Source organism: Phyllobates terribilis, unplaced genomic scaffold (assembly GCF_046119375.1).
Source record: "Phyllobates terribilis strain yellow unplaced genomic scaffold, ASM4611937v1 Scaffold_4__5_contigs__length_816908805, whole genome shotgun sequence".
Classification (NCBI taxonomy): domain Eukaryota; kingdom Metazoa; phylum Chordata; class Amphibia; order Anura; family Dendrobatidae; genus Phyllobates; species Phyllobates terribilis.
Genome location: NW_027362764.1, coordinates 669922725 through 669937712, shown reverse-complemented (window position 1 = coordinate 669937712; position 14988 = coordinate 669922725).

Genomic DNA, 14988 nt, shown 5'->3' with positions numbered 1-14988 from the left:
TGGTGGAGGTTAGTATACATGGACTAATAGAACAAGTCCCACAAACTGCTACAAGCCGAAATATTTTTTCAGAGCTGGATGCAGCTAAAAATTATATTGAATTTGCAACCTGGTGGAGGTTAGTATAGATGGACTAATAGAACAAGTCCCACACACTGCCAAAAGCCGAAGCCAAAATATTTTTTTCAGAGCTAGATGCAGATAAAAATTATATTGAATTTGCAACCTGGTGGAGGTTAGTATAGATGGACTAATTGAACAAGTCCCACACAATGCTACAAGCCGAAATATTTTTTCAGAGCTAGATGCAGATAAAAATTATATTGAATTTGCAACCTGGTGGAGGTTAGTATACATGGACTAATAGAACAAGTCTCAAAAACTGCTACAAGCCGAAGCCCAAATAATTTTTCAGAGCTAAATGCAGATAAAAATTATATTGAATTTGCAACCTGGTGGAGGTTAGTATAGATGGACTAATAGAACAAGTCCCACACACTGCTACAAGCCGAAATATTTTTTCAGAGCTAGATGCAGATAAAAATTATATTGAATTTGCAACCTGGTGGAGGTTAGTATAGATGGACTAATAGAACAAGTCCCACACACTGCTACAAGCCGAAATATTTTTTCAGCGCTAGATGCAGATAAAAATTATATTGAATTTGCAACCTGGTGGAGGTTAGTATACATGGACTAATAGAACAAGTCCCACACACTGCTACAAGCCGAAATATTTTTTCAGAGCTAGATGCAGATAAAAATTATATTGAATTTGCAACCTGGTGTAGGTTAGTATACATGGACTAATAGAACAAGTCCCACACACTGCTACAAGCCGAAGCCCAAATAATTTTTCAGAGCTAAATGCAGATAAAAATTATATTGAATTTGCAACCTGGTGGAGGTTAGTATAGATGGACTAATAGAACAAGTCCCACACACTGCTACAAGCCGAAATATTTTTTCAGAGCTAGATGCAGATAAAAATTATATTGAATTTGCAACCTGGTGGAGGTTAGTATAGATGGACTAATAGAACAAGTCCCACACACTGCTACAAGCCGAAATATTTTTCAGAGCTAGATGCAGATAAAAATTATATTGAATTTGCAACCTGGTGTAGGTTAGTATAGATGGACTAATAGAACAAGTCCCACACACTGCTACAAGCCGAAATATTTTTTCAGAGCTAGATGCAGATAAAAATTATATTGAATTTGCAACCTGGTGGAAGTTAGTATACATGGACTAATAGAACAAGTCCAACACAATGCTACAAGCAGAAGCCCAAATATTTTTTCAGAGCTAGATGCAGATAAAAATTATATTGAATTTGCAACCTGGTGGAGGTTAGTATAGATGGACTAATAGAACAAGTCCCACACACTGCTACAAGCCGAAACCCAAATATTTTTTCAGAGCTAGATGCAGATAAAAATTATATTGAATTTGCAATCTGGTGGAGGTTAGTATAGATGGACTAATAGAACAAGCCCACACACTACTACAAGCCGAAGCCGAAATATTTTTTCAGAGCTAGATGCGGATAATAATTATATTGAATTTGCAACCTGGTGGAGGTTAGTATACATGGACTAATAGAACAAGTCCCACACACTGCCACAAGCCGAAGCCAAAATATTTTTTCAGAGCTAGATGCAGATAAAAATGATATTGAATTTGCAACCTAGTGGAAGTTAGTATGGATGGACTAATAGAACAAGTCCCACACACTGCTACAAGCCGAAATATTTTTTCAGAGCTAGATGCAGATAATAATTATATTGAATTTGCATCCTGGTGGAGGTTAGTATACATGGACTAATAGAACAAGTCCCACACACTGCTACAAGCCGAAGCCAAAATATTTTTTCAGAGCTAGATGCAGATTAAAATTATATTGAATTTGCAACCTGGTGGAGGTTAGTATAGATGGACTAATAGAACAAGTCCCACACACTGCTACAAGCCGAAATATTATTTCAGAGCTAGATGCAGATAAAAATTATATTGAATTTGCAACCTGGTGGAGGTTAGTATAGATGGACTAATAGAACAAGTCCCACACACTGCTACATGCCGAAGCCGAAATATTTTTTCAGAGCTAGATGCGGATAAAAATTATATTGAATTTGCAAGCTGGTGGAGGTTAGTATACATGGACTAATAGAACAAGTCCCACAAACTGCTACAAGCCGAAATATTTTTTCAGAGCTGGATGCAGCTAAAAATTATATAGAATTTGCAACCTGGTGGAGGTTAGTATAGATGGACTAATAGAACAAGTCCCACACACTGCCACAAGCTGAAGCCAAAATATTTTTTTCAGAGCTAGATGCAGATAAAAATTATATTGAATTTGCAACCTGGTGGAGGTTAGTATAGATGGACTAATAGAACAAGTCCCACACATTGCTACAAGCCGAAGCTGAAATATTTTTTCAGAGCTAGATGCAGATAAAAATTATATTGAATTTGCAACCTGGTGGAGGTTTGTATAGATGGACTAATAGAACAAGTCCCACACACTGCTACAAGTCGAAGCATAAATATTTTTTCAGTGCTAGATGCAGATAAAAATTATATTGAATTTGCAACCTGGTGGAGGTTAGTATAGATGGACTAATAGAACCAGTTCCACACACTGCTACAAGCCGAAGCACAAATATTTTTTCAGAGCTAGATGCAAATAAAAATTATATTGAATTTGCAACCTGGTGGAGGTTAGTATAGATGGACTAATAGAACAAGTCCCACACACTGCTACAAGCCGAAATATTATTTCAGAGCTAGATGCAGATAAAAATTATATTGAATTTGCAACCTGGTGGAGGTTAGTATAGATGAACTAATAGAACAAGTCCCACACACTGCTACAAGCCGAAATATTTTTTCAGAGCTAGATGCAGATAAAAATTATATTGAATTTGCAACCTGGTGGAGGTTAGTATACATGGACTAATAGAACAAGTCCCACACACTGCTACAAGCCGAAAAATTTTTTCAGAGCTAGATGCAGATAAAAATTATATTGAATTTGCAACCTGGTGGAGGTTAGTATACATGGACTAATAGAACAAGTCCCACACACTGCTACAAGCCGAAGCCCAAATACTTTTTCAGAGCTAAATGCAGATAAAAATTATATTGAATTTGCAACCTGGTGGAGGTTAGTATAGATGGACTAATAGAACAAGTCCCACACACTGCTTCAAGCCGAAATATTTTTTCAGAGCTAGATGCAGATAAAAATTATATTGAATTTGCAACCTGGTGGAGGTTAGTATAGATGGACTAATAGAACAAGTCCCACACACTGCTACAAGCCGAAATATTTTTTCAGAGCTAGATGCAGATAAAAATGATTTTGAATTTGCAACCTGGTAGAGGTTAGTATACATGGACTAATAGAACAAGTCCCACACACTGCTACAAGCCGAAGCCCAAATATTTTTTCAGAGCTAGATGCAGATAAAAATTATATTGAATTTGCAACCTGGTGGAGGTTAGTTTAGATGGACTAATAGAACAAGTCCCACACACTGCTACAAGCCGAAGCCCAAATATTTTTTCAGAGCTAGATGCAGATAAAAATGATATTGAATTTGCAACCTGGTGGAGGTTAGTATAGATGGACTAATAGAACAAGTCCCACACACTGCTACAAGCCGAAGCCGAAATATTTTTTCAGAGCTAGATGCGGATAAAAATTATATTGAATTTGCAACCTGGTGGAGGTTAGTATAGATGGACTTATAGAACAAGACCCACACACTGCTACAAGCCGAAGCCCAAATATTTTTTCAGAGCTAGATGCAGATAAAAATTATATTGAATTTGTAACCTGGTGGAGGTTAGTATAGATGGACTAATAGAACAAATCCCACACACTGCTACAAGCCGAAGCACAAATATTTTTTCAGAGCCAAATGCAGATAAAAATTATATTGAATTTGCAACCTGGTGGAGGTTAGTATAGATGAACTAATGGAACAAGACTCACACACTGCTAGAAGGCAAAATATTTTTTCAGAGCTAGATGCAGATAAAAATGATATTGAATTTGCAACCTGGTGGAGGTTAGTATAGATGGACTAATAGAACAAGTCCGACACACTGCTACAAGCCGAAATATTTTTTCAGAGCTAGATGCAGATAAAAATTATATTGAATTTGCATCCTGGTGGAGGTTAGTATACATGGACTAATAGAACAAGTCACACACTGCTACAAGCCGAAGCCCAATTATTTTTTCAGAGCTAGATGCAGATTAAAATTATATTGAATTTGCAACCTGGTGGAGGTTAGTATAGATGGACTAATAGAACAAGTCCCTCACACTGCTACAAGCCGAAGCCGAAATATTTTTTCAGAGCTAGATGCGGATAAAAATTATATTGAATTTGCAACCTGGTGGAGGTTAGTATACATGGACTAATAGAACAAGTCCCACAAACTGCTACAAGCCGAAATATTTTTTCAGAGCTGGATGCAGCTAAAAATTATATTGAATTTGCAACCTGGTGGAGGTTAGAATAGATGGACTAATAGAACAAGTCCCACACACTGCCACAAGCCGAAGCCAAAATATTTTTTTCAGAGCTAGATGCAGATAAAAATTATATTGAGTTTGCAACCTGGTGGAGGTTAGTATAGATGGACTAATAGAACAAGTCCCACACACTGCTACAAGCCGAAGCCGAAATATTTTTTCAGAGCTAGATGCAGATAAAAATTATATTGAATTTGCAACCTGGCGGAGGTTTGTATAGATGGACTAATAGAACAAGTCCCACACACTGCTACAAGTTGAAGCGTAAATATTTTTTCAGTGCTAGATGCAGATAAAAATTATATTGAATTTGTAACCTGGTGGAGGTTAGTATAGATGGACTAATAGAACAAGTCCAACACACTGCTACAAGCCGAAGCCCAAATATTTTTTCAGAGCTAGATGCAGATAAAAATTATATTGAATTTGCAACCTGGTGGAGGTTAGTATAGATGGACTAATAAAACAAGTCCCACACACTGCTACAAGCCGAAGCACAAATATTTTTTCAGAGCTAGATGCAAATAAAAATTATATTGAATTTGCAACCTGGTGGAGGTTAGTATAGATGGACTAATAGAACAAGTCCCACACACTGCTACAAGCCGAAGCCGAAATATTTTTTCAGAGCTAGATGCAGATAAAAATTATATTGAATTTGCAACCTGGTGGAGGTTTGTATAGATGGACTAATAGAAGAAGTCCCACACACTGCTACAAGTCGAAGCATAAATATTTTTTCAGTGCTAGATGCAGATAAAAATTATATTGAATTTGCAACCTGGTGGAGGTTAGTATAGATGGACTAATAGAACAAGTCCCACACACTGCTACAAGCCGAAGCTCAAATATTTTTTCAGAGCTAGATGCAGATAAAAATTATATTGAATTTGCAACCTGTTAGAGTTTAGTATAGATGGACTAATAGAACAAGTCCCACACACTGCTACAAGCCGAAGCCGAAATATTTTTTCAGAGCTAGATGCGGATTTAAATTATATTGAATTTGCAACCTGGTGGAGGTTAGTATACATGGACTAATAGAACAAGTCCCACAAACTGCTACAAGCCGAAATATTTTTTCAGAGCTGGATGCAGCTAAAAATTATATTGAATTTGCAACCTGGTGGAGGTTAGTATAGATGGACTAATAGAACAAGTCCCACACACTGCCACAAGCCGAAGCCAAAATATTTTTTTCAGAGCTAGATGCAGATAAAAATTATATTGAATTTGCAACCTGGTGGAGGTTAGTATAGATGGACTAATTGAACAAGTCCCACACACTGCTACAAGCCGAAGCCGAAATATTTTTTCAGAGCTTGATGCAGATAAAAATCATATTGAATTTGCAACCTGGTGTAGGTTTGTATAGATGGACTAATAGAACAAGTCCCACACACTGCTACAAGTCGAAGCATAAATATTTTTTCCGTGCTAGATGCAGAAAAAAATTATATTGAATTTGCAACCTGGTGGAGGTTAGTATAGATGGACTAATAGAACAAGTCCCACACACTGCTACAAGCCGAAGCCCAAATATTTTTTCAGAGCTAGATGCAGATAAAATTATATTGAATTTGCAACCTGGTGGAGGTTAGTATAGATGGACTAATAGAACAAGTCCCACACACTGCTACAAGCCGAAGCACAAATATTTTTTCAGAGCTAGATGCAGATAAAAATTATATTGAATTTGCAGCCTGGTGGAGGTTAGTATAGATGGACTAATGGAACAAGTCTCACACACTGCTAGAAGCCGAAATATTTTTTCAGAGCTAGATGCAGATAAAAATGATATTGAATTTGCAACCTGGTGGAGGTTAGTATAGATGGACTAATAGAACAAGTCCCACACACTGCTACAAGGCAAAATATTTTTTCAGAGCTAGATGCAGATAAAAATTATATTGAATTTGCAACCTAGTGGAAGTTAGTATAGATGGACTAATAGAACAAGTCCCACACACTGCTACAAGCCAAAATATTTTTTCAGAGCTAGATGCAGATAAAAATTATATTGAACTTGCATCCTGGTGGAGGTTAGTATACATGGACTAATAGAACAAGTCACACACTGCTACAAGCCGAAGCTCAAATATTTTTTCAGAGCTAGATGCAGATTAAAATTATATTGAATTTGCAACCTGGTGGAGGTTAGTATAGATGGACTAATAGAACAAGTCCCACAAACTGCTACAAGCCGAAATGTTATTTCAGAGCTAGATGCAGATAAAAATTATATTGAATTTGCAACCTGGTGGAGGTTAGTATAGATGGACTAATAGAACAAGTCCCACACACTGCTACAAGCCAAAATATTTTTTCAGAGCTAGATGCAGATAAAAATTATATTGAATTTGCAACCTGGTGGAGGTTAGTATACATGGACTAATAGAACAAGTCCCACACACTGCTACAAGCCGAAATATTTTTTCAGAGCTAGATGCAGATAAAAATTATATTGAATTTGCAACCTGGTGGAGGTTAGTATACATGGACTAATAGAACAAGTCCCACACACTGCTACAAGCCGAAGCCCAAATAATTTTTCAGAGCTAAATGCAGATAAAAATTATATTGAATTTGCAACCTGGTGGAGGTTAGTATAGATGGACTAATAGAACAAGTCCCACACACTGCTACAAGCCGAAATATTTTTTCAGAGCTAGATGCAGATAAAAATTATATTGAATTTGCAACCTGGTGGAGGTTAGTATAGATGGACTAATAGAACAAGTCCCACACACTGCTACAAGCCGAAATATTTTTCAGAGCTACATGCAGATAAAAATTATATTGAATTTGCAACCTGGTGGAGGTTAGTATAGATGGACTAATAGAACAAGTCCCACACACTGCTACAAGCCGAAATATTTTTTCAGAGCTAGATGCAGATAAAAATTATATTGAATTTGCAACCTGGTGGAAGTTAGTATACATGGACTAATAGAACAAGTCCAACACAATGCTACAAGCAGAAGCCCAAATATTTTTTCAGAGCTAGATGCAGATAAAAATTATATTGAATTTGCAACCTGGTGGAGGTTAGTATAGATGGACTAATAGAACAAGTCCCACACACTGCTACAAGCCGAAACCCAAATATTTTTTCAGATCTAGATGCAGATAAAAATTATATTGAATTTGCAATCTGGTGGAGGTTAGTATAGATGGACTAATAGAACAAGCCCACACACTACTACAAGCCGAAGCCGAAATATTTTTCCAGAGCTAGATGCGGATAATAATTATATTGAATTTGCAACCTGGTGGAGGTTAGTATACATGCACTAATAGAACAAGTCCCACACACTGCCACAAGCCGAAGCCAAAATATTTTTTCAGAGCTAGATGCAGATAAAAATGATATTGAATTTGCAACCTAGTGGAAGTTAGTATGGATGGACTAATAGAACAAGTCCCACACACTGCTACAAGCCGAAATATTTTTTCAGAGCTAGATGCAGATAATAATTATATTGAATTTGCATCCTGGTGGAGGTTAGTATACATGGACTAATAGAACAAGTCCCACACACTGCTACAAGCCGAAGCCAAAATATTTTTTCAGAGCTAGATGCAGATTAAAATTATATTGAATTTGCAACCTGGTGGAGGTTAGTATAGATGGACTAATAGAACAAGTCCCACACACTGCTACAAGCCGAAATATTATTTCAGATCTAGATGCAGATAAAAATTATATTGAATTTGCAACCTGGTGGAGGTTAGTATAGATGAACTAATAGAACAAGTCCCACACACTGCTACAAGCCGAAATATTTTTTCAGAGCTAGATGCAGATAAAAATTATATTGAATTTGCAACCTGGTGGAGGTTAGTATACATGGACTAATAGAACAAGTCCCACACACTGCTACAAGCCGAAATATTTTTTCAGAGCTAGATGCAGATAAAAATTATATTGAATTTGCAACCTGGTGGAGGTTAGTATACATGGACTAATAGAACAAGTCCCACACACTGCTACAAGCCGAAGCCCAAATACTTTTTCAGAGCTAAATGCAGATAAAAATTATATTGAATTTGCAACCTGGTGGAGGTTAGTATAGATGGACTAATAGAACAAGTTCCACACACTGCTACAAGCCGAAATATTTTTTCAGAGCTAGATGCAGATAAAAATTATATTGAATTTTCAACCTGGTGGAGGTTAGTATAGATGGACTAATAGAACAAGTCCCACACACTGCTACAAGCCGAAATATTTTTTCAGAGCTAGATGCAGATAAAAATTATTTTGAATTTGCAACCTGGTAGAGGTTAGTATACATGGACTAATAGAACAAGTCCCACACACTGCTACAAGCCGAAGCCCAAATATTTTTTCAGAGCTAGATGCAGATAAAAATTATATTGAATTTGCAACCTGGTGGAGGTTAGTTTAGATGGACTAATAGAACAAGTCCCACACACTGCTACAAGCCGAAGCCCAAATATTTTTTCAGAGCTAGATGCAGATAAAAATGATATTGAATTTGCAACCTGGTGGAGGTTAGTATAGATGGACTAATAGAACAAGTCCCACACACTGCTACAAGCCGAAGCCGAAATATTTTTTCAGAGCTAGATGCGGATAAAAATTATATTGAATTTGCAACCTGGTGGAGGTTAGTATAGATGGACTTATAGAACAAGACCCACACACTGCTACAAGCCGAAGCCCAAATATTTTTTCAGAGCTAGATGCAGATAAAAATTATATTGAATTTGCAACCTGGTGGAGGTTAGTATAGATGGACTAATAGAACAAATCCCACACACTGCTACCAGCCGAAGCACAAATATTTTTTCAGAGCCAAATGCAGATAAAAATTATATTGAATTTGCAACCTGGTGGAGGTTAGTATAGATGGACTAATAGAACAAATCCCACACACTGCTACAAGCCGAAGCACAAATATTTTTTCAGAGCCAAATGCAGATAAAAATTATATTGAATTTGCAACCTGGTGGAGGTTAGTATAGATGAACTAATGGAACAAGACTCACACACTGCTAGAAGCCGAAATATTTTTTCAGAGCTAGATGCAGATAAAAATTATATTGAATTTGCAACCTGGTGGAGGTTAGTATACATGGACTAATAGAACAAGTCCCACACTGCTACAAGCCGAAGCCCAAATATTTTTTCAGCGCTAGATGCAGATAAAAATTATATTGAATTTGCAACCTGGTGGAGGTTAGTCTAGATGGACTAATAGAACAAGTTCCACACACTGCTACAAGCCAAAGCCGAAATATTTTTTCAGAGTTAGATGCAGATAAAAATTATTTTGAATTTGCAACCTGGAGGAGGTTAGTATAGATGGACTAAAAGAACAAGTCTCACACACTGCTACAAGCCGAAGCCCAAATATTTTTTCAGAGCTAGATGCAGATTAAAATTATATTGAATTTGAAACCTGGTGGAGGTTAGTTTACATGGACTAATAGAACAAATCCCACACACAGCTACAAGCCGAAGCCCAAATATTTCTTCAGAGCTAGATGCAGATAAAAATTATATTGAATTTGCAACCTGGTGGAGGTTAGTATAGATGGACTAATAGAACAAGTCCCACAGACTGCTACAAGCTGAAGCCCAAATATTTTTTCAGAGCTAGATGCAGATAAAAATTATATTGAATTTGCAGCCTGGTGGAGGTTAGTATAGATGTACTAATGGAACAAGTCCCAAACACTGCTACAAGCTGAAGCCGAAATATTTTTTCAGAGCTAGATACGGATAAAAATAATATTGAATTTGCAACCTGATGGAGGTTAGTATACATGGACTAATAGAACAAGTCCCACACACTGCTACAAGCCGAAATATTTTATCAGAGCTAGATGCAGATAAAAATTATATTGAATTTGCAACCTGGTGGAGGTTAGTATAGATGGATTAATAGAAAAAGTACCACACACTGCTACAAGCCAAAATATTTTTTCAGAGCTAGATGCAGATAAAAATTATATTCAATTTGCAACATGGTGGAGGTTAGTATAGATGGACTAAAAGAACAAGTCCCACACACTGCTAAATCCGAAGCCGAAATATTTTTTCAGAGCTAGATGCAGATAAAAATTATATTGAATTTGCAACCTGGTGGAGGTTAGTATAGATGGACTAATAGAGCAAGTCCCACACACTGCTACGAGCCGAAGCACAAATATTTTTTCAGAGCTAGATGCAGATAAAAATTTTATTGAATTTGCAACCTGGTGGAGGTTAGTATACATGGACTAATATAACAAGTCCCACACACTGCTACAAGCCGAAATATTTTTTCAGAGCTAGATGCAGAAAAAAATTATATTGAATTTGCAACCTGGTGGAGGTTAGTATACCTGGACTAATAGAACAAGTTACACACACTGCTACAAGCCGAAGCCCAAGTAATTTTTCAGAGCTAAATGCAGATAAAAATTATATTGAATTTGCAACCTGGTGGAGGTTAGTATAGATCGACTAATAGAACAAGTCCAACACACTGCTACAAGCCGAAATATTTTTTAAGAGCTAGATGCAGATAAAAATTATATTGAATTTGCAACCTGGTGGAGGTTAGTATAGATGGACTAATAGAACAAGTCCCACACACTGCTACAAGCCGAAGCCCAAATATTTTTTCAGAGCTAGATGCAGATAAAAATTATATTGAATTTGCAACCTGGTGGAGGTTAGTATAGATGGACTAATAGAACAAGTCCCACACACTGCTACAAGCCGAAGCCCAAATATTTTTTCAGAGCTAGATGCAGATAAAAATTATATTGAATTTGCAATCTGGTGGAGGTTAGTATAGATGGACTAATAGAACAAGTCCCACACACTGCTACAAGCCGAAGCCGAAATATTTTTTCAGAGCTAGATGCGGATAAAAATTATATTGAATTTGCAACCTGGTGGAGGTTAGTATACATGGACTAATAGAACAAGTCCCACAAACTGCTACAAGCCGAAATATTTTTTCAGAGCTCGATGCAGCTAAAAATTATATTGAATTTGCAACCTGGTGGAGGTTAGTATAGATGGACTAATAGAACAAGTCCCACACACTGCCACAAGCTGAAGCCAAAATATTTTTTTCAGAGCTAGATGCAGATAAAAATTATATTGAATTTGCAACCTGGTGGAGGTTAGTATAGATGGACTAATAGAACAAGTCCCACACATTGCTACAAGCCGAAGCCGAAATATTTTTTCAGAGCTAGATGCAGATAAAAATTATATTGAATTTGCAACCTGGTGGAGGTTTGTATAGATGGACTAATAGAACAAGTCCCACACACTGCTACAAGTCAAAGCATAAATATTTTTTCAGTGCTAGATGCAGATAAAAATTATATTGAATTTGCAACCTGGTGGAGGTTAGTATAGATGGACTAATAGAACAAGTCCCACACACTGCTACAAGCCGAAGCCCAAATATTTTTTCAGAGCTAGATGCAGATAAAAATTATATTGAATTTGCAACCTGGTGGAGGTTAGTATAGATGGACTAATAGAACAAGTCCCACACACTGCTACAAGCCGAAGCACAAATATTTTTTCAGAGCTAGATGCAGATAAAAATTATATTGAATTTGCAGCCTGGTGGAGGTTAGTATAGATGGACTAATGGAACAAGTCTCACACACTGCTAGAAGCCGAAATATTTTTTCAGAGCTAGATGCAGATAAATATGATATAGAATTTGCAACCTGGTGGAGGTTAGTATAGATGGACTAATAGAACAAGTCCCACACATTGCTACAAGCCGAAGCCGAAATATTTTTTCAGAGCTAGATGCAGATAAAAATTATATTGAATTTGCAACCTGGTGGAGGTTTGCATAGAAGGACTAATAGAACAAGTCCCACACACTGCTACAAGCCGAAGCACAAATATTTTTTCAGAGCTTGATGCAGATAAAAATTATATTGAATTTGCAACCTGGTGGAGGTTAGTATAGATGGACTAATAGAACAAATCCCACACACTGCTACAAGCCGAAGCCCAAATATTTTTTCAGAGCTAGATGCAGATAAAAATTATATTGAATTTGCAACCTGGTGGAGGTTAGTATAGATGGACTAATAGAACAAGTCCCACACACTGCTACAAGCCGAAGCACAAATATTTTTTCAGAGCTAGATGCAGATAAAAATTATATTGAATTTGCAGCCTGGTGGAGGTTAGTATAGATGGACTAATGGAACAAGTCTCACACACTGCTAGAAGCCGAAATATTTTTTCAGAGCTAGATGCAGATAAATATGATATAGAATTTGCAACCTGGTGGAGGTTAGTATAGATGGACTAATAGAACAAGTCCCACACACTGCTATAAGGCAAAATATTTTTTCAGAGCTAGATGCAGATAAAAATTTTATTGAATTTGCAACCTAGTGGAAGTTAGTATAGATGGACTAATAGAACAAGTCACACACTGCTACAAGCCGAAGCCCAAATATTTTTTCAGAGCTAGATGCAGATTAAAATTATATTGAATTTGCAACCTGGTGGAGGTTAGTATAGATGGACTAATAGAACAAGTCCCTCACACTGCTACAAGCCGAAGCCGAAATATTTTTTCAGAGCTAGATGCGGATAAAAATTATATTGAATTTGCAACCTGGTGGAGGTTAGTATACATGGACTAATAGAACAAGTCCCACAAACTGCTACAAGCCGAAATATTTTTTCAGAGCTGGATGCAGCTAAAAATTATATTGAATTTGCAACCTGGCGGAGGTTTGTATAGATGGACTAATAGAACAAGTCCCACACACTGCTACAAGTTGAAGCATAAATATTTTTTCAGTGCTAGATGCAGATAAAAATTATATTGAATTTGCAACCTGGTGGAGGTTAGTATAGGTGGACTAATAGAACAAGTCCCACACACTGCTACAAGCCGAAGCCCAAATATTTTTTCAGAGCAAGATGCAGATAAAAATTATATTGAATTTGCAACCTGGTGGAGGTTAGTATAGATGGACTAATAGAACAAGTCCCACACACTGCTACAAGCCGAAGCTGAAATATATTTTCAGAGCTAGATGCGGATAAAAATTATATTGAATTTGCAACCTGGTGGAGGTTAGTATACATGGACTAATAGAACAAGTTCCACAAACTGCTACAAGCCGAAATATTTTTTCAGAGCTGGATGCAGCTAAAAATTATATTGAATTTTCAACCTGGTGGAGGTTAGTATAGATGGACTAATAGAACAAGTCCCACACACTGCCACAAGCCGAAGCCAAAATATTTTTTTCAGAGCTAGATGCTGATAAAAATTATATTGAATTTGCAACCTGGTGGAGGTTAGTATAGATGGACTAATAGAACAAGTCCCACACACTGCTACAAGCCGAAGCTGAAATATATTTTCAGAGCTAGATGCAGATAAAAAATATATTGAATTTTCAACCTGGTGGAGGTTTGTATAGATGGACTAATAGAAGAAGTCCCACACACTGCTACAAGTCGAAGCATAAATATTTTTTCAGTGCTAGATGCAGATAAAAATTATATTGAATTTGCAACCTGGTGGAGGTTAGTATAGATGGACTAATAGAACAAGTCCCACACACTGCTACAAGCCGAAGCCCAAATATTTTTTCAGAGCTAGATGCAGATAAAAATTATATTGAATTTGCAACCTGTTAGAGTTTAGTATAGATGGACTAATAGAACAAGTCCCACACACTGCTACAAGCCGAAGCCGAAATATTTTTTCAGAGCTAGATGCGGATAAAAATTATATTGAATTTGCAACCTGGTGGAGGTTAGTATACATGGACTAATAGAACAAGTCCCACAAACTGCTACAAGCCGAAATATTTTTTCAGAGCTGGATGCAGCTAAAAATTATATTGAATTTGCAACCTGGTGGAGGTTAGTATAGATGGACTAATAGAACAAGTCCCACACACTGCCACAAGCCGAAGCCAAAATATTTTTTTCAGAGCTAGATGCAGATAAAAATTATAATGAATTTGCAACCTGGTGGAGGTTAGTATAGATGGACTAATAGAACAAGTCCCACACACTGCTACAAGCCGAAGCCGAAATATTTTTTCAGAGCTAGATGCAGATAAAAATCATATTGAATTTGCAACCTGGTGGAGGTTTGTATAGATGGACTAATAGAACAAGTCCCACACACTGCTACAAGTCGAAGCATAAATATTTTTTCAGTGCTAGATGCAGATAAAAATTATATTGAATTTGCAACCTGGTGGAGGTTAGTATAGATGGACTAATAGAACAAGTCCCACTCACTGCTACAAGCCGAAGCCCAAATATTTTTTCAGAGCTAGATGCAGATAAAATTATATTGAATTTGCAACCTGGTGGAGGTTAGTATAGATGGACTAATAGAACCAGTCCCACACACTGCTACAAGCCGAAGCACAAATATTTTTTCAGAGGT